General features: G+C 34.4%; 1 non-coding gene and 1 pseudogene across 1 annotated transcript; both read right to left on the reverse strand.

Moving 5' to 3' along the window:
* Window positions 1-1,317: 1,317 nt before the first annotated feature.
* TRNAT-UGU (transfer RNA threonine (anticodon UGU)) lies at window positions 1,318-1,389 on the reverse strand. The gene has a single exon. It is a non-coding gene; the product is annotated as a tRNA-Thr (tRNA).
* Window positions 1,390-2,244: 855 nt separating this feature from the next.
* LOC104106552 (isocitrate lyase-like) lies at window positions 2,245-11,525 on the reverse strand (annotated as a pseudogene).
* Between the last annotated feature and the right edge of the window lie 9,312 nt (window positions 11,526-20,837).

Consider the following 20,837-nt stretch of genomic DNA (forward strand, 5'->3'; position numbering starts at 1 on the left):
TGAATATTCCCATTGTTATCTGTATCTTTCTATAAAATAATAAAAATTCAAACAAACTTTAGAATAATTAGACATTAGAAGGAGCATAAAATCTTGTCGAATCTCGTGTCTTTTGGATGTCCATTTCCTAAGTTTATTAAAAGAGATAGAAGGAAATTAAGGAGTCATTCGAAATAGCCTAATTTCAATTATTGGAATAATTATAATGAATATAAAATGTCACAGGATTTTTTTTATTAAACAAAATTCCTTATGTTGCAAGGCAAGAATATTCTCCTAGTACCCATGGTTTTCAAATGCACCAGTCAAGATATTGTTTTTTTTTTTCCTTCCTTTTTCTCTTGTTAATTTTACTCTATTGGTGTTTGACGTTTGGTATGAAGTAACATGATTTTTATAGAAAATATATTTTATGAGGATATATATGTTTCACCTTAGAATATATGACTTGCACTAATAATATGGTATGGAGAATGTGGCATAGTTTTTTTGTTTAAGAATTATGTTTATATATTGTTTGAAGTAAGTGCGCGAATCTGGAATACTGAAGTCTCAATGCTAATATCGGACACCAAATGGAAAATAAAAGAAGTGACGTCAAACTTGAGCTAAAATAAATAAGAATATTTAATGACTTAACATGATAACGTATCATTTTAACGGTAGGTTAAAAATATCACTTTGTTGGTCATATTAAGAAATAAAAATGCCTTAATTGGCAGACTATTCTTTTTTAGTTTGTGACCAGTCAATAGCAGAAAACCCAGCATAAATCTTAATAGAGTATCGATTATCCAAACTTATTTAAACCCGTGAAATAAGGACTTAATCCTTTCTATTCTGTTAAAAGATTTATTATGATTAATAAAAGTGTAATATCCAAAATATTTAGACACGGTGCACACATGTTTCAACTAAAATTTCCTTTTTTAAAACAAGAAAATACCGTTTCATTTAGACAAAAAAAGATTTTTCTTTTCCTAGCTAAATACCCAGATCTAAAAGGAAATTAAAACAAGAAAAAAGAAGGTTTTTTAAATATATTACTGATAATTGTTTTTTTTTTCTATTCCAAATAATTTTTTTTTCTTTAAAATTCCTGATATTAACAAAAGCTTGGATTGGAATTGCATGACCTGGTACAGTTAATGTGTGATCAATGATCATAGATCTGATCATTTATTATCGTCACTTTAGTGATTTGCTTATTTAATTATCTTGGCAAAACAAATTAATGCGACTTACTATAGACAAAAAAAGATGGAAGTATTACTTTTGTATGTCTCGTTTCAGAAAAGGATAAAAAAAACGCGAAAGTGCCCCCATGCAGGATCGAACTACAGACCTTCAGTTTACAAGACTGACGCTCTACCACTGAGCTATAGGGGCATTTGCGCAAAGATATTGAATTTGTTCTATTAATCAGTAAAATATATTGGTGCTTGGGAAAAGCAGTATTTGAAAGGAGCAAAGTTTGAAAAAACATGAGCATGGACCATTACTTGATTTTCTAAAAGGCTTGTGCAAGCCCAACTCTTCAATACAATATCCTCATTTCTCATTTGATCTTTTAATACTTTGGCTTTTGTTTTCAATTATTATTATCAATATTTTTAGTTCCTTTATGTTTTGTCTATGGATAATAATATCATTTTTTTAACAATTTTTGAGTAGCTTGAAAACAATATTTTAAATTGAAGTTTTGGTGATTTTCCTTATTCATCACGGAAGTAAAGAAAAGTTGGAAAATAAAATTGACAAGTCATACCACCTTTTTGTGGTAGTAATACGTTTGAGTTTAAGTTCTATGCACATGTAAATAATTTTTACACAATCAGATCACTTATTAGGTAATCATAAAATATCTTAATAAACATTAGTTGATAATTTGATAAAAATGATAATTAACATGTTATTATAGGTCAAAACTCGCTAATAGTGTAGTGAAATCTTAAACTACAATGAATAATATTCAAAAGAAATCAAGAAAATGCATGATGATTTTCATTATATTGCTACTGATTGTTGCCACTGTTATTGTGCTCTCTGTTCTCATTTTTGAAGAAGTGATCATTCACGCAGTTATGAGTGTTTCTATCCTGTCATTTTATGGCTAAAAAGTCATTAATTTTTTGCTGAGATATATTAGTTATGATACTTCTCCAGTGGCATAGAACATCAGTTCCCGTGATATGGTAAAGCACCTATTATTCTTGTAGGTAAAATCCATTCAGCAGCTAGAAATTGGAACAAGCACAATATCTTTATAATTCAAATTGAAGTCCAAATGGAGATACAATATCCTTTGTAAATCAAATTAAAGTCCAAAAACAAATAAATTTTCCCAGATTGATTTGAATCCCCGCAGAATTATTGAAAGCTAAAATATGTTATTCTACTTGCATTCATACTCAAAAGAACATATTTTTCTTCTACATTCTTGCCTTTGCAATCACCATATTTCCATCACCCAAGTTTGTTGCTCCTTCCCTTGTCCATTTTTCCTCAAATTGTTCCTCAGTCACCCCTGCAATTGCAAAATAAGACACAAAATTCTCTGTTATTAATCATCTCTAGTAAAGTTGTACAACAACAACAATAATAATAAACGACTACTTGAACTTATATACACTCCCAGTATAAATAATTTTTACACTATCAAACGTACTTTAACCTATTATAGCACGTGATCTGTCTTATTTTCCACGTTACTAATTCAGTGTTGCTGGATATGGAATTATCTTTTATGTGACATGGAAGGGGAGACTTGGCGTAAGCTGCCACGTGGAAATAGCCTCTTGCAGAAATGAAGGGTAAGACTACATACAATAGACACTTGTGGTCCGACCTTTCCCCAGACCCCGCGCATAGCGGGAACTTAGTGTACCAGACTACCCTTTATATGACCGTATAAAAGTTCAGAATATAGTACAGTAGTTAAACTCATAACAATATATTTGTATAGTACTTAATAATGTGAGGGGGGGGGGGGGAAGATGTTACCTTTGCCCATAGCAGCAGTAGAGGTGATGCCTCCTTGTACAGTCCTAAGAACTCTATCATAGTAATTAGCACCAGACCATTTCTGATGAGCTAATGTATCAATTCCATGTTTCCTTTCCTCTCTTTGTATTTTCTCAACATATGCCAACATTCCTCTCTTAGCAAAATCCTTAGCAAATGTATCAACAACTAAAGCATCAGCATGAAAACCAGCCAATGTAATAAACTGCCAACAGTAACCTAACTTGGCGATTTTCGGAATAGAATCCATCATTTGAAAATCATTCATTCCTGATGAATCCCAATTGAATGAAGGAGACAAATTATAAGCCAACATAATTTCAGGCCTCATTGACTTAACTCCTCCAGCAAATTTTGTGCACTCAACCAAGTCAGGACTAGCAGTTTCCATCCAGATAATGTCAGCGTGGTTCGCGAAAGCCCAGCCTCGAACGATAGCAGCCTCTACAGACCCTTTAAACCTATAAAACCCTTCTCTAGTTCTTGTCAAATCCCAGTAAAAGAAAAGATTAGAAAGGCCTAATCTTTCAGCAATTTCCCTGCCTTGTTCTAGTGAAAGACACTTTTCATAGCCTTGAATAATGCATCCATTCATTCAATTTTCTTTCCTTTTCGGACCCCGAAATGTTCATTTTATTTATTGCATCAACAACACATTCAGAAAATGTCTTAAGTTGTGCCATTGCTGTCCAATTATCCTCAATGGCTTGAAGTTCTGGTCCTGTTTTGCCAGCAGCCATTGCTTCAGATAAAATTGTGGCCAAACTCTTGCCTTTGAGATTTGGATTTGTTGCTCCTAAAATGAACTGGTGATCCCTTGTATCAACATTGTTTTGGATCAAATTTGCTGCTACTGCATCAGTTCTTGCCACAAGAACTGTCTCCACTCCCATAATATCAAATTGCAGCCTTGCAGCTACTAGCCTGTCAACAGAGGTAGCAAAATTAGTCCATTTTTTAGTAAGGGATTTTTACAAAAATAGCCCGTCATATTGATTGTTTATTTTTTCTATCATATACATAGTTTATATATTGATTATACATAATTATACACATATAATACATAAATTATGCAGATATTATACATTCACCGGCTATTAGTTTAAACAGCTGAGTGGGCGGCTATTTGGATTAATTCTTCTTATAGTAACATGTCCAAGTTTATACATTAGTTTTCAATTATTATTTTTTCAAAAAGCAAATGAAAAGGAAGAAATGTTGGGTCATATCGGACAGTTTGGGCTATGACCTATTACTTGACCAATCTTGACTGATTCCATTTTGGACCCTAGCAAACTCCGAGACGATCGGATCATGACCTATTTATTGACTTGACCTGTTATAATATAATATGACCAAATTTTTATGACATTTGTCATGACATAATATTCATTATAATAAATTTATGGTTCATGACATTTGTCATGACATAATATCCATTATAAAAAATTTGTGGATCATGACATTTGCCATGACATAATATCCATTATTAGGCCAAAGATTTCTTGCTATAAATAGAGGAGTTTCTCCACATTTGAAAACACACCAATTCAAGAGCTTTTTACTCTTGTCTTTCTTTCTCCTCCTTTATTTCATTATAGAGTATTTTGTAAGAGAGTGAGTGTTGGGAAACACTTGTGTGAACCCTTTCTTTGGAGTGATCTTGCGAGGTTATTCTCTTGGGGTATTTGGGATTAATTAGAGTATTTACTCTAATTTTGTACTCTCTTTTATACTCTTGTTGGTATAGTGAAATTGCTCCTCTCTGCTTGTGGACGTAGGTCACCTTGACCGAACCACGTTAAATTTGTGTCTTCTTTATATTCTTTAATTACCGTTATTATCAACTTCCATTGTCTTTGTTATTGTCATTATACCGTTGTTTAGCTAAATTTTGCACTACCCGGGTTCCCGATCCTAACAAATTGGTATCAGAGCCAGATCTAACCGGGTTAGATTAAATAGCCAAAATGACTCTAACAAAGTCTTATGTTGAGAAATTTGACCGAAGTGCAAACTTCGAAATGTGGCAATTAAATATGGAAGCTATCCTAATTCAGGATGGCTTAAATTTGGCACTGCAACGAAATGAGAAGATGCCGGATAAAATGACGGACGAGGAGTTTGCCGTCATAGACAAAAAGGCAAAAGCAGGTATTATTTTAAAACTTTCAAATGAGGTTTTGCGTGAAGTTGCAGCAGAAAGCTCAGCCAAAGGCATATGGGAAAAGCTTAAAACCTTATGTATGCAAATAACAGTAGAAAACAGGCTTTACCGAAAGTAAAAACTCTACACTTTTCGTATGGCTGAAGGTACCTCTATACTTACTCATCTTGATACTTTTGATTCTTTTCTTATGGATTTAAGTAACATAGATGCTGAAATCAAAGATGAGGATCAAGTTGTGTTATTGCTTGTTTCCTTACCCCAGTCGTTTAAACATATAAGAGATACTATGCTTTATGGAAAGGATAATATCTCTTATAAAGATATCAAATCTATTTTGAAATCAAAAGAACAAATAGATAGATATATTACTAGGAAAACTAGTGGGAACCAAGGGGAAAGCTTATTCATAAGAGGCAGATCTAATAAGAAAGATTCAAATAGTGAGAAACCTAAATCAAGGTCAAAATTCAGATACAGAAATGTCATGTGCAAATATTGTCATAAGAAAGGTCACATTATTTTTGAATGCTTTAAATTGAAAAACAAAGAAAAGCATACAGAAAAGAAAAATGAGCACAAAAATACTGACACTGGCGAAGCAAGTGTAGCTGCTGATGAGACTGAGGGAACTATTTTTTTAGCAACTAATAATAGTTTCAAATCTAACAATGAGTGGAATTTAGATTCGGGTTATTCTTATCATATATGTCCAAGTCGGGATTTATTTACCACATATGAATCTATTGGAGGTGGAGTTGTCTTGATGGGCAACAATGCTGCCTGCAAAGTTATTGGAAAAGGTACAGTCGGAATCAAAATGCACGATGGTGTGGTGAGAACTCTCCCCGATGTTAGACATGTTCCTGACTTGAAGAAAAATCCCATCTCTTTGGGCACTCTAGAATTTCTTGGGTGCAAGTACACAGGTGAAGATGGAGTTCTGAAAATTTTCTCATGGTGCTCTTGTGATCATGAAAGCACGCAGATCTAGTACGTTGTATACTCTTTTGGGATCTACTGTTACAGGTGCTGCTGCAGTTTCAATATCAGATAAATCAGATTCTGACATCACCAAATTGTGGCATATGCGATTGGGGCATATGAGTGAAAAAGTCTTTCCATCCTCAGCAAAAGAGGTCTCGTATGTGGCCAAAGTACTGGAAATATGGAGTTCTATGAACATTGTATGTTCGGGAAACAGAAAAGAGTCAGCTTCAAATCTCCAGCGATTCATAGAACAAAAGGTACTTTGGATTACATTCATTCAGATCTTTGGGGTCCTTCACGTACCCCATCAAAATGTGGTGTCAGGTATATGTTAACTTTCATTGATGATTATTCAAGGAAAGTTTGGGTTTATTTCCTGAAAAATAAAAGTGATGTTTTCTTAAATTTCAAACAATGAATTTTTTTGATTGAGAAGCAAACAGGAAAACAAGTTAAGTGGCTTAGAACAGATAATAGCTTGGAATTTTGTAATTATGAATTCAACGAATTTTGCAAGAATGAAGGAATTGCTCGACATCATACTGTGAGAATGACACCTCAGCAAAATGGTGTGGCAGAAAGGATGAATAGAACTCTTTTGGAAAGGGCTCGTTGCATGATTTCAAATGCTAGGTTGACAAACGCCTTTTGGGTAGAAGTTATCTCTACAACTTGTTATATTGTCAATCGAGCTCCTTCTGCACCTTTGAACTTTAAGACTCCAGAGGAAGTGTGGTCAGGTACTCCTGCTAATTATTCTGATTTAAAGATATTTGGTTGCCCTGCATACATGCATGTAAATGATGGAAAATTAGAGCCAAGGGCTAAAAAGTGCATTTTTCTTGGGTATGCATCTGGGTGAAAGGATACCGACTATGGTATCCTGATCCTATGGCACCATAATTTATAATTAGCAGAGATGTAACCTTTGATGAATCCTCTATGTTACATTCTAGAAAAGAGTCTTGTAGTTCTTGTGATACAGATAAAGGAAAGTGTACACAAAATCCGGTGGAGATTGAGGTTGGCATTCCTTCTGAGCCAAGCTAATCAACTTTGGAGCAAAATACAGTTGAAACTCCTGAAGTTGAGACAGAAGCTGAAATTCCTGAAGTTGAGACTCCTGAAGTTGAACTAGAAGAAGAGGAGTATTCTATAGCCAAACATAGACCAAGAAGATAAGGTAAACAACCATTAAGGTTTGGAGATTATGCTGCATTTGCTTTTTCAGTTGCATAGGAAACTGAAGAAATTGGAGAACCATCTAAATATTCAGAAGCAGTTTCTGGTGCTGACTCAGCCAAGTGGCTAATTGCAATGAATGAAGAAATTGAGTCTCTCCACAAGAATGGTACTTGGTCTCTTGTGAAGCTGCCATCAGGAAAAAGAATTGTTGATTGCAAATGGGTCTTCAAGAAAAAGGATGGCATTCCAGGGGTTGAAGATGTGAGGTATAAGGCACGATTAGTTGCAAAGGGCTATAGTTAGGTACAAGGAGTTGATTTTAATGATATTTTCTCACCTGTTGTTAAACATAGCTCTATTCGTGTCTTGCTTGCGTTCGTTGCCATGTATAATTTGGAATTAGAACAACTTGATGTTAAGACAACTTTCTTACATGGCAAACTTGAGGAACAAATATACATGCATCAACCCGAAGGATTTGAAATTGAAGGAAAAGAAGATCATGTTTGCTTGTTGAAGAAATTCTTGTACGGATTAAAGCAGTCTCCAAGACAATGGTATAAAAGGTTTGATTCCTTTATGTTGGGTCATGGTTATTCGATTAGCATGTATGATAGTTGTGTTTACTTCCGAAAGTTAAATAATGGTTTATTTGTGTACCTATTATTATATGTTGATGACATGCTCATTGCTGCTAAGGATTTAGCAGAAATTTACAATTTGAAAAGTCAGCTGAAAGTTGAATTTGAGATGAAAGATTTGGGAGCAGCTAAGAAAATCCTTGGCATGGAGATCAAAAAAGATCGAAAAGCCAACAGGTTATTTCTGACCCAGAAGAAGTACTTGGAGAAAGTCTTGGAGAGGTTTGGCATGAAAGATGCTAAACCAGTTAGTACCCCTCTTGCTGCTCATTTTAAGTTATCAGCTGCTCAGTTCCCGCAGTCAGAGGAAGAAGAGAGGTACATGGCATAGGTTCCATATTCCAGTGCAGTCGGTAGTATTATGTATGCAATGGTTTGTACACGTCCAGACATTTCACAAGCAGTGAGCGTGGTAAGCCGGTATATGGCTTGCCCTGGTAAAGTATATTGGCATGCTGTGAAATGGATTCTCACATACTTGCGAGGTACTTCAAATACATGTTTGGAGTTTGGGAGAAATACTAACACTTTGGTTGGTTTTGTAGACTCAGATTATGCCGATGATCTTGACAAAAGAATATTACTCACAAGCTATGTATTTTGCATCGGTGGTTGCGCTATTAGTTGAAAAGATACATTACAACATGTAGTAGCTTTATCTACTACCGAAGGAGAATATATGGCAGTGACCGAGGCGATCAAAGAAGTTTTATGGTTGAAGGATCTATTTGCGGAACTCAGTTTACACCAAGGTGGTATTACCATTTTCTGTGATAGTCAAAGTGCTATTCACTTGACTAAAGATCAAATATATCATGAGAGGACGAAGCACATTGATATAAAGTATCATTTCATCCGAGAAATCATTGCTGAAAGAAAAGTCTCTGTTCAGAAGATCAACACTAGAGACAATCCTACTGACATGTTCACAAAACCTCTTCGAGTGTCCAAGTTCAAGCTTTGCCTGAACTTGATTGGTATTTATGAAGAATGATTTTGCCCATTGGGGTTTTTGCGAAAAATGTGGAGCAAATTTACTATATATAAGCCGAAATTAGGCCAAGGTGGAGATTTGTAATATGACCAAATTTTGCATGACATTTGCCATGACATAATATCCATTATAACAAATTTGTGGTTCATGATATTTGCCATGACATAATATCCATTATTAGGCCAAGGATTTCTTGCTATAAATAGAAGAGTTTCTCCTCATTTGAAAACACACCAATTCAAGAGTTTTTCACTCTTGTCTTTCCTTCTCCTCCTTTATTTCATTATAGAGTATTTTGTAAGTGAGTGAGTGTTGGAAAACACTTGTATGAACCCTTTTTTGGAGTGATCTTGTGAGGTTATTCTCTTGGGGTATTTGGGATTAATTAGAGTATTTACTCTAATTTTGTACTCTCTTTTGTACTCTTGTTGGTATAGTGAAATTGCTCCTCTCTGCTTGTGGACGTAGGTCACCTTGACCGAACCACGTTAAATTTGTGTCTTCTTTATATTCTTTAATTGCCGTTATTATCAACTTTTATTTTCTTTGTTATTGTCATTATACCATTGTTTGGCTAAATTCCGCACTACCCGAATTCTCGATAACATATAACACGTCCAAATATGATCAAAACCGGTCATTTACCTGTTGATATGTTCACTAACTGCAACAAGAACTTTGCCAGCCATATGACCACATTTCTTAGTCACAGCTGACTGGTCCTCAATGTGCACGCCAGAAGCGCCGCGCTCCACAAAAAGCTTGCAGAGTTTCACTGTAGTGGTGGCGCCACCAAAACCAGTATCTCCATCAGCAATGATTGGCTTTAGGTAATCGATAAACGGAGTTCTAGCCCTATTCACTCTGCTCATGCTCATTCTAGCCTCCCTTTGTTTTCTGTCATGGTATTGTTGAGCCATGAATAGGTGTTCAACTTTGTTAGGGACAGTGCCATAAGGATAATCAGCAAGATATGGACCTGGATAAGATGTTACAAAACTTAAAACATGAGAATAAAGATGACTGTTACAATTTTTTAAACTGGAAATTAAGTTCTATTGTTACTACATTTAAACTTGAGAAGCAAAAATATTAAACAACAAATATGTTGGTCAAGTATTGTAACAAATATATATGGCATGTTTGCTATCCTTCACATGCCACCTTGTCTTCCTTCTTCATATCTTTGTTTCTTCTTTTTACGATTTCTTAATGCTTTATTCGAAGGGGAACCTTGGACAAACGGTAAAGTTGTCTCCGTGTGATCAATAGGTCATGAGTCCGAGCCGTGGAATCAGCCACTGAGGCTACCTAAATCACACTCCCTTGGGGTACGGCCTTTCCTCGAACCCTACATGAACGCGGAATGCTTCGTACACCGAACTGCATAATGCCTTGTTCCTTTTAATGTGGTAGATTTTTTGATTTCTTATTATTCATTATACATGGGATATAATTTCTAACTAACTACTTGTTTCTTGTGGGAAAATTAATATTCTAACGAATGTTTTCCGGGAAACACCATACCTAAAATCTATTCCTATATTTATATACAACAATCTGTGGCACATTTGGACTCTCTAATATTATTTTCAAAGAATACTACTCCTTCCCTACCAATTTATGTAGCGGGGTTCGGATCTCGAGAGTCAAACTTATTAATTTTGACCGTCAATTAGGACATAAAATTCTTTAAGTTTTTTGAAATAGAATTTACATATTTAAAAACTACGCAAAACATACTACAAATCACAATAATTAACAATTTAAAATATTTAAAAGACATGAAAAAATCACAATAAAAGGAAAATTCGTTTGACTTTCAAAATCTGAACACCACCATATAAATTGAGACAGAGAGAGTATATAAAAAAGAGAAAGTGCACTAAGCTCCCGCTATGCGCGGGGTCCGAGGAAGGACCGGACCATAGAAATTTATTGTATACAGTCTTACCCTACAATTTTGCAGGAGGCTGTTTCCACGGCTTGAACCAGTAACCTCCTGGTCACAAGGCAATCCAGACGCCAAGGCTCCCCTTAATATAAAAAAGAGAAGAAGATTAGTATATTACCTGGTTCATTGGTGGAGGTATGAGTAGAGGAACACTGCCAACCAGAAACATAAATAGAGTCCAAAACTAAGCTCTCTTTGTTAGCTTGAACCTCTCTATCTTCCACCATGCTTCTACCTCTGCTACTTCTGCTTCAAACCTTCCTTCTTCTTCCATAATCTTTAAATGCAAAATTAAAAATTTCTTACCAGATCAGCTCAATTAAAAGTTTAGTAGTTTTTTTACGTATAGAATTATGAGATTAATAATCTAGAAAATACCAATGACAACAGATTAAAATGTATTAATAGTTTTATATCATTAATATTAAATCCAAACAAAATAGGCTAAGAAATAAAGCAAAGAAAGCAGTAAAATAGAATAAAAATGTTAAAAAGAACAGAATTTCTCTTAGTGGTTTATCTTACCATTGAAGGGACTGAGTAAGATGCAGCCATGGTTAGAACTTTATATTTTCTATTTGTGTACACCAAGTGTTGATACAATTGCTAGCTAGGAAGAATTGCTGATGAAATGGTCGAGGCAAGGGACTCAATTTATAGTAGTAAAAAGAGTGATCATATACCTTAAAATTGATGCCAAAAGAAGAGATAAGAAAAGAAGAAAATACAATAAATTTCCACATCATTTTTCCAATTAATTTAGATCTAAATTATCTGTTTATTTATTATTCATGAAGATAAAATTGAAGCTGGCTACAAAGTGTAGAGATCGAGGTGATAGTTGGAGGTTCTTCTCCCTTTACACATTTTGTTTCTGCAAATTGCAACCAAATGTTTGTCCGTTTCCATTTTTGATGACCTCACTCTTTTTAAATTTTTTTTCTCTCCCACTCTTTATAATTGTAACTACTTGTGTTTTTCTTTCTAGACTAGATTTCTTCCTGCTGCTCCATGCCTCGTTTTCCTTTTATTTTCTTGATTTTTCTACTCGCGTAGAAGGGGATGGAGTGCGGTGTGGTTGCGGGGCAAACCCGCGTAAACCCGCAAGGATTTCAACCCGCCGCACCCCGCCGCATCCCGCATAGCATTTCCATCCGCGTTTACCCGCCCCATACCAACACCCGCGTTCAACCGTCCCATACCAACACCCGCGTTCAACCGTCCCATACCAACACCCGCGTCCACTCACCCCGCCCCGCCCCGCATAAGTTTTGTTCTTCATTTTGTTTGTTTTTTTTCTTTTGAGATTTTGGATGGAATTTTCAGTTTAATAAAAATAAATGCAAGATCTTTTGTTGATCATATACTGAATTCGTCAATTAGAAAAAAATAAGTTTTTGTTGCTCATTTTAAACATTTTCCTCTTTTCCCCAAATATTTTTCTGTTAACTTGAATTAACAGAACTAGTTGTTTTCTTTATTTTAGGGCTATTAAAATGATCAAGAATCAAAAGCATTATTAGAACGGAAGCAAACCCAGAAAATTAAAGGGGTAAAACGTTTGTTATTACCCTATTGATGATTTAAAATCTTTTAGGATCGTTTCTGGACAAATGTGAATCCAACTAAGTTAGCGGAAGTATAATATAACCAGATACTATGGATTGCTCAAATTTTCCTAAAAGCCGCAATCGCCCCGCAACCGAGTTGAGTTTAACAAAAAAATATTTCAACCCACCCCGCATCCGCACCGCCCCGCTTCTATCCACCCCCGCCCCGCCCCACATAAGCTGAAACTAGCACTGCTCCATTGTCATCCCTACGTGTAGATCTAGAAAGTTAGTTCCTTTGTTTCAATTTATGTGACGTGATTTCAAATCGGAGTCAAACTATCTAATGTTTGGTTTGAATTCAGATATAATTTTATATATACTTCCTCAGTTTCAATTTATTTGAACTCATTTGACTGGGCACGGAGTTTAAGAAAAGATAGAAGACTTTTGAATTTGTGGTGTAAAATGATGCACATATATTTTGTGTGGCTATAAATCATTGCATAAAGCTAAATTGTTTCCAAATATGGAAATGGGTCATTCTTTTTGGCACAGACTAAAAAGTAAATAGGTTCACATAAATTGAAACAGAGAAAGTATATATTAAGAAATCACAAAGAATTAATAATATCGAACAGTGTTATTATGAGGTATGGTCATTCCTCATAATCACATTTCTAATAATGTGAAACAGATAAGGTTTTGTTAAAACTAAAAAGATAGACATTTGCAAAAAAAGTTAAACAAAAAAGATACATCGGTTTACAGTTTGAGGGAATACCAAACTTGGTTAAACGAATTTTGGCTTATTTTCTCAATTATCTATCTATTTACTTGGTAAAGGATGTGGAAAAGCTAAAAAAAAAGGGGGAAGAAAATTGAGCTAATAATCAAGGAAAGGTAAGAGATTAGAGAGTTCAATGTTAGATTTGATTTCGGGTCAGAATTTCAAATGTTATAATCTTCTTAAGAACTAACCAATTAGAAGTAAACCACATTTTTATGGAGTTATTAAAAATGAAAAACTATAAAGACTAGGCCAATAGAAGTTCAAAAATAATTAAGAATGACTATTTATTTATTATTTATTTATCTTTGAAGGGACACCCAAAAAAAAGAAGTTGAGTATTAAATTTTTGTTTTCTTCAATTTTCCCAGATTAGCTTGGAGTTGTATTTCATCATAGCAAAGGAATACAAGAGGGGATATATCATTGACCTCCAAAATCCAAAATACAACAAAAGGATAATAGGTTATCCTTCACAAAAAAGGCATGGTGAACAATTCGTGTGGATCCCATACCCCATATAGAGAAATAAATTAGCTAACAAAAAAGTTGGCATTATCAAGCTTAGTTCTAACGCTAGGCATTTGAGTTTTATATCCAACTGAAAAGGTCCTTTAGCTCCTTTAGGAAGTTGTTGAAAGGTAAAGAAGTATGACTCCATAGTAGATGTGGATGCTAGTTTAGCAAGGTAGTCCGCCACTTGATTGGCCTCTCTGTAGCAATGCAATATGTTGACATTTACTTACTCTAGCATCTGAGAGGTACTTTCAATGATGTTATTCATTTTGTAATTGTTGGCCCTTTTCTCTTTCAGCATGTTGGCTACATTCAGAGAATCAGGTTCCAAGGAAAAATATGTGTATCCATTTTGAACACATCAATTGATTCCAAACCATGTTGCCTGAGCTTCAATGTAGTTGTTACTATTGCCTTGAGTTGAAACAGAAAAGGCCATGATCAGATCTCCCTCGTCATCCCTGAAAATTCCTCCCATACCAGCTTTCCCATTTTCCTTCAGTGTTTAGCTTAAGAGAGCCCTTTTCAGGCTTATTCCAGGTGACAATAGTAATCTTTGGGACTGGTTGTAGCTTAAGCATAGTGTCGCAGTACGTAATCCATGGAAATGGAATATTGCAGCTAGGAAAGACCTTCGAAACAGCTGCTCCAATTGTCCATAGTACTTGCTGCTCCATTTTGAGTAGGCTGAATTTCTTTTGGTCGCCATATTTACACGAGCATCTTTCTTTCCAAATTGCCCAGCATATAATAATGGGAGCAATTTGGAGCACCAACCTATGTATTGCATTAATTTTCTTGCCCTGCCACCAATTGTTAATAGTATATCTAACTGACCTTTGGTGATGTATTATTCTGCGTGGTGACCCTATTAGTTTTCAAATATAACTAGTTGCATCTCCTTCCATGAAAATATGATCAATGGTTTCGGTTTTAGGATTAGTACAACAGTTATATCTGGAAACCATTTGTTTACCAAAGTTGATTAACACATTATCAAATGGTAGTTTTCTATACCATAATCTCCAATTAAGAAATAAAATATTAAATGGGATGGAAGAATGTCATCCCTTGCTTTGTAACTGCTCCTTAAGTTTGCTACTTCTGATAATTTGCATTACATACTTGTTGGAGTAAGTTCCAACTTGCGTAAAGTCCCAGTAAATTTTATCTGGTGATATGCTCCTCCCTATCTCAATCTCCTTTATGTGCTGAACCATAGAGCTTGGAAGGATGCCATGGAGTTTATTGATATTCCATTCCCCATTCTGAATAAAGTCCTTGGCAAGGATCTTTGGACTTTTATATGTACCCAGGGCCAGATTTGCAAGAGGACCTTTACAAGACCAATTGTCCCACCAAAAACTACAATTCCCTTAGTTTGTTTGCCACACCATATGAAATTCTGCATTGTTTCTTACCTTAATCAGATGTTTCCAAGAATGAGAGTTACCAGATGCCCATTGTTTAGCTACTGGATGAGCTCTAATACAGTACTTATTCTTGAGAAAGTTCGCCCACAGAGATGGTGTAGTTCTAAACCTCCACCATCTTTTTGTGACTAGAACGTCACTAATGTCTTCCATTCTCCTAATTCCTATTCCTCCTTCATTAGTAGGAAGGCATAAATTCTTCCAAGATCTCCAATGATATTTCTTATGATCACCATCTGCGCCCCAGAAGAAATTGGCAAAGTGTTTTAATGAGGCGAAATGTTGCTTTGGGATGACACATAGCAGAAAGGGTATAAATAGGAAGCGATTGCAATACACTGTTAATAAGAATCAATTTTCCTCCATGGGAAAGTATTTTTCCATGCCAACCATTAAATCTTTTTATCACTTTGTGAACCATGTTGTCAAAATAAGCAACTTTCTTTCTGCCTACATAAAGAGGACAATAGTTAAACGGGAATTCTTTGTCCATAAAACCTATATAATCTCTTGTTCTATTAATTCTGAGAGCACATGTGTTAGGAGAAGTCAAAAAGAAACTTTTATCCGTATTGATCAGTTGGCCAAAGCTTCTCTCATAATCGTCAATCACTTTCATAATCATCTTAATAGAGGTGTTATTACCACTACTGAAGATAATAATATCATCAACATATGCAAGATGGTTAATAATAGGCCCCCTACAAGGCATAGAGAATGGAACGAAATTGTCATTTTGATTAAGATTATTCAGAGATCTTGAGAGGACATTGGCAGCAAGAATAAAGAGAGAGGGGGATAGGGGATCTCCCTGTTTTAAGCCCTGTGAAGAGGTAAAGAAACCAACTCTTGAACCATTAATGATAATTGAATACCACACTCTAGAAATAAGATTATGAATTAAATCAATCCAAGATTCTGAGAAACCATATCTCATGAGAACCGATGTGACAAAGGACCAAGATATTCTATCATAGGCTTTTGCCATATCTAATTTGATAACAATATTGCCCCAAGAGTTCTTCTCGGAGATATTATGAATAATTTTTTGTACAAGAAGAACATTTTCAGTGATCATTCTATCTTTCACAAAGCCAGTTTGGTTGTCACAAATTAATTTTGAATGCATAGGATTAAGTCTAAGAGAGAGTACTTTGGAGATAATTTTGTTGATAAAGTTGGAAAGGCTGATAGGCCGGAACTCTAAGAAACTTGTGGGTGCATCAATTTTTGGGATTAAAATAAGGCAAGTATGTGAATAGAACTTGGTAAGGTTTTTACCATTGAAGAAATCCCTAACAAAGGCAATAACATCTTGCTTGATAATATCCCAGCAATGATGAAAGTACCATTGAACCCATCTGGACCAGCAGTGCTATCAGCACTAAGGATGAAGATTGCCTCCTTAATTTTCTCTTCATTAGGGATAATACAGTTCAAAATATCAGGATTGATGTTAGGCTTAGGGAGATTGAACAGAGATTTAAAATGTTTGACAGCAGCTTTAGCAATGTTCTCTTTTCTTTGGATCCACTTTCTCTTATGATTCTTGATCCTATGGAGCTAAAGTTTTCTTCTCTTTTCTCTCAAAAAACTATGAAAGTACCTCGTATTACTATTTCCATCTTGAAACCATTTGGTTTGAGTTTTCTGTTTGAGTAGAGACTCCTGCATACTCAACCAATTTATATATTCAGCATGCCCCTTGTTAGCATTAGTCCTGCTATTATCAGAGTTGATATCAACGTCAATGTCTTCAAGCAGTTGAATTTTGTCTTCCCATCTACTCACTTGGTCATTGATGTCTCCAATCTCCTGTCTAGACCAGTTACTTAGTCTGTTACTAAGTGTTTTCAATTTAGATTGTAGGATCCACATTGAGTTACCAGTAATGTTTGAGTTCCAAACTTCCTTGACAATGTCCAAAAAATCTTTTTGACTAACCCAGAAATCTAGAAACCTGAAATAACTAATGTGAGTGTTGTTGGTGTTAAAACACTTCATGAGTAAAGGTCTATGATCTGAACCAGTTCTCACTAGGTACCTAACAATGCTATTCTGGAATTTTTGAATCATTTACAAAAAATTTATCAAGCTTTAAGAAAACATATACATGATTTTTGGAGAAGTTATACATTTGTGTATATATATATATATATATATATATATATATATATAACATAAATACAAATTTTTTGTATAGAATCTGGTCAAAAACTGTAATTTACATATAATTTTGTTAGTTGTATATATTATGTAAATATATACAATTTACTTATGTCTTCTTCTTCGAGTTTCAATTTAAAATTTCAATCAAAACCACCTCGAATCTTTACTAAGTTCTCTCAAAATTGAAATATAAACTCCAATCGATATTCCCAATCATTTGCAACAACACCCAATCCATATAAATAATAAATTTATAAAAATTAATTTTCGAATTCAAAGCTCTGAAACTTTTTAATGGTTTTAATGGAGTCTCACAATATCAATTGCGTTCTAACTCTAATATTGTTAAAAGAGGAACTTTCATTAACAAGCAAACAAATTGTCAATGTCGTTTAAATGGTTTTCATTTGAACTATCATTAATCGCGTAATTGAATATCCATGCTCATAGAAGAAAACCTTAATATTGAAGGGCAAGAAATAGACTTTGTACCTAGCAGGCTTCTAGGTTGGTTCTACTGGGCCAAAAAGCTTAAGCTTCTAGGTTGGATGATGAAGAAGAGGGAGAGAAAATAGGAAAAATTGGATTCTAAGACATTTTTTTTTATATATAATTGGTAAATATATTGATTTGTAATCAAGTGAAAACTTTAATATTAGTATTAAGAGTAAATAAGCTTTCACAAGTAGTATAGATATGTGAAAATCTCTCTTTTGAATTGGTCCAGGTGCCAGATTAACAAGGTAGAGTTAGGCCCTTAGTAGCATAAGAGGGGGCCACTATGCCTATTCTGTCCTTGTTGGGCCTGTCTGGTTCGCTAGTTGACTCTCAAATAGGGATTGTTACACAAATAGCCGACGAGATTCAATATTTATTTTTTCTATCCGATATACATAGATTATATATTGATTATTCATATTTATACATATATTATATATGAATAATATATATATATATATATATATATATATATAATATGCTAAATGTTTTCCCGAAAAAATGGTTTCCGGACAAAATTCTAAAGCATGTTTATCAGAATTTCTTGTCTTATGGCAATGGTCAGAGTTCCTGATCAATTATCATAATTGGCTACAAATTCTGATCATCGTCGTAACTAATTTGCACAAATCTTGGCAATTGTTATAATTGGTTATAAATTCAAACCATCACCATAATTAATTTGCAACTTCCGGGCAATCGTCATTATTAGCTACAAATTCTGACCATCACCATAACTAATTTGTAAATATTCTGGCAAATCGTCATAATTAACCAAAAGTTCTGACCATCACCATAACTATTGTATAAAAAGATTTGCTATCATATTTTGCTCAAAATTGATTCAAATCAATGTCAAATGACTCCTGATTTAATATATAACCTTCTAATATTAATTTAATAATTTTCAATGGTTTTATTAAATCTTCACAAATTAATAGACTCACTTTGTCTTCTTCAACAAGATTTTTTCAAGCTCAAATAAACATCAACAATTGTGTTTTTTTAATTTTCTCCAACCACAACCAATCTAAATCCTAAAGATAGACAATACAAGCTCAATGGAATATTACCCACTCAATTCTAACTACAAATAAGTAATGAATCTTTAATTTTCTACTCCACATTCTATTATTTTTTAATTTTAGTTGTGTGTCCATAATTTATTGGAAGAAGAAGATACAAAAGGATGAAACAAGAAAAGGAGAAGATGCAGAAGAAAGAGGACGGAGCAGGAGTAGAGGAAAATATGACGGAATAATAAAATAGCTAAGATCTTTTAATGGGTCAAAATATAAATAGTGGTCTTAAGAGCCCGTTTGGAATTTAAAAAAAAATTCACTTTTTCCGAAACTTTTTAAATTAACATCTCACATTCGCTTATTAACAGTGTATTGCAATCGCTTCCTATTTATACCCTTTCTGCTATGTGTCCTCCCAAAGCAACCTTTCGCCTCATTAAAACACTTTGCCAATTTCTTCTGGGGCGCAGATGGTGATCATAAGAAATATCATTGGAGATCTTGGAAGAATTTATGCCTTCCTACTAATGAAGGAGGAATAGGAATTAGGAGAATGGAAGACATTAGTGACGTTCTAGTCACAAAAAGATGGTGGAGGTTTAGAACTACACCATCTCTGTGGGCGAACTTTCTCAAGAATAAGTACTGTATTAGAGCTCATCCAGTAGCTAAACAATGGGCATCTGGTAACTCTCATTCTTGGAAACATCTGATTAAGGTAAGAAACAATGCAGAATTTAATATGGTGTGGCAAACAAACTAAGGGAATTGTAGTTTTTGGTGGGACAATTGGTCTTGTAAAGGTCCTCTTGCAAATCTGGCCCTGGGTACATATAAAAGTCCAAAGATCCTTGCCAAGGACTTTATTCAGAATGGGGAATGGAATATCAATAAACTCCATGGCATCCTTCCAAGCTCTATGGTTCAGCACATAAAGGAGATTGAGATAGGGAGGAGCATATCACCAGATAAAATTTACTGGGACTTTACGCAAGTTGGAACTTACTCCAACAAGTATGTAATGCAAATTATCAGAAGTAGCAAACTTAAGGAGCAGTTACAAAGCAAGGGATGACATTCTTCCATCCCATTTAATATTTTATTTCTTAATTGGAGATTATGGTATAGGAAACTACCATTTGATAATGTGTTAATCAACTTTGGTAAACAAATGGTTTCCAGATGTAACTGTTGTACTAATCAGCTCACATTCGTTTGCAAATTCAATACCTGAAATCATGTGCGCACAAGTGTTCTAATACCAACATGGCGGTAAAGTCATAGAAGCCAATTAAAATATTTAGTAATTTTTTAAAAGAAAATTTAAAGGAATACTTAAACCCATAATAAGGATTGGACATATTAAAAAGAATTATTTGCTAATGCACTAATGTATTTTGATGCATTAGACTCCTCTAATGTTGCAGTTTTCTTCTGGAGAACTAAATTCATCCAACAGTAATATGACAAGTTAGCCTTAAGTAAACTGATATTATGCAACATCTCAATCTCAAAACTCGAGGAGTAAAAAAGGAAAAATTATAGTAGTGGAACTGCAACAAAGGCAATACTTTCGGGACGTACCAAAATTAGGCCAGAGAGATAATATAAAATAAAATTTTTGAGATAAGAAGAATTGTTTACCAGAAGCAATGAAACATTAGTAATTTCGGATAGATGCAGGGATGCTAATTACCAAAGGCTATTCAAAGAACACAAATTTAAAATTATAATATGTATAATATAGTCAAATAAAAGAGGTAATCGAATTAATTTTTCGTACCAAATACGAGCAGCTTGAGTTGGCATAAGACTTAGTAATTTTAACTATAGAACATAGAAAAAAGCCGGCGTAACAATTATAGTAATTTTAACTATAAAACATAGAACAAAAATAATCTTGA

This window comes from Nicotiana tomentosiformis, chromosome 6 (assembly GCF_000390325.3).
Source record: "Nicotiana tomentosiformis chromosome 6, ASM39032v3, whole genome shotgun sequence".
Classification (NCBI taxonomy): Eukaryota; Viridiplantae; Streptophyta; class Magnoliopsida; order Solanales; family Solanaceae; genus Nicotiana; species Nicotiana tomentosiformis.